The sequence below is a fragment of the Liolophura sinensis genome, chromosome 4, assembly GCF_032854445.1.
Source record: "Liolophura sinensis isolate JHLJ2023 chromosome 4, CUHK_Ljap_v2, whole genome shotgun sequence".
Lineage (NCBI taxonomy): Eukaryota > Metazoa > Mollusca > Polyplacophora > Chitonida > Chitonidae > Liolophura > Liolophura sinensis.
The window spans coordinates 22,249,848-22,251,031 of NC_088298.1; positions in this window are offsets into that span (position 1 = coordinate 22,249,848).

Consider the following 1,184-nt stretch of genomic DNA (forward strand, 5'->3'; position numbering starts at 1 on the left):
AGCCTCCATGCTGACCGTCGTCGTATAAGTGCGATATTTTTCCAAACAAATGATAAACGAATAGACTGTTTGCACGTACATTGAATCAATGAAAAACCAATGTACTGATATGTTTCCGTATTATTATTAAATGTTTGTATTATGTTGCTTACAATAATATGTTTTGTGAATGAATGCTCCACTGTTTTGTAATTCCTTTGTATGGCTTATCTCCCCTGTAAATATAAGCGTCAAGTCGGACATTCCTATACCATTCGTAGTCCGTACAGGGCGTTCCAAGTTGTTAATCGCAAGATCCATTTCCACAACAACGTTTAACACTAACTCCCGAAGACAAAGGTATGTTAGAAATTATACAAATAAGAAATAAAGCCGGTAACGCACAAGAGAGAAGCGGTCATCAGTTTTCAATGATGCCGGGCAGACAATGAATATTCCAGGCATGAATTCCATATCAAAGTTCAAATTCGTAGTCCGTGAACCACTAGATATCATTACCTGTGTTACTATACCACGTGATTTACTATACCACGTGATTTGCCCTATATAAGGACGTATCAAGCTGTACATCGGCAGTTCTTGCAGAGCTCGCTCGGAGAGCTCGTCTCTCTTCCTGAATAAGGATACTGAGGCAATGTCCTGAATAAAGCCTGGCGGGTATTAAACGAAGCTTACAGCCTGCAGAGGGCTATCGGAGCTTTTCACGCCAGGTTCTGTCCTGGTTGCGAGGGCCGGGCTGAATGCTCACACCGGTGCATGCACATTAGGCCTACCTCTCTGTATATTGTTACGACCCAAACTGTCTGTGTTATAAAGCGATGGCTTGTTCGAAATACACGACAGTTTAGCCGCACAAAAAGTAACCAAAACCAGCAAATTTTATTTTACAACAATTTATTAGCTTTAACAAGAACAGATAATAAGACTTATACAAATACTAAAGTACTTAAGTTTAACAAGAAAGGATAGCAGTATCTATACAAATACTAAAGTACTTACGGTGTCAAGTCCAAACGGACGCATATATTCCACAATATATACCACACAGGCATAAATGCTCAGAGGCAAATTCACAAGAGGGAAAATCCACAGTATAACTGAGTGTATGACGAAATATACACAAAATTCCACAGACAGGGTCCGTGTACTAAGAAGCACTGTGTACACAAGAGCACGAATCATAT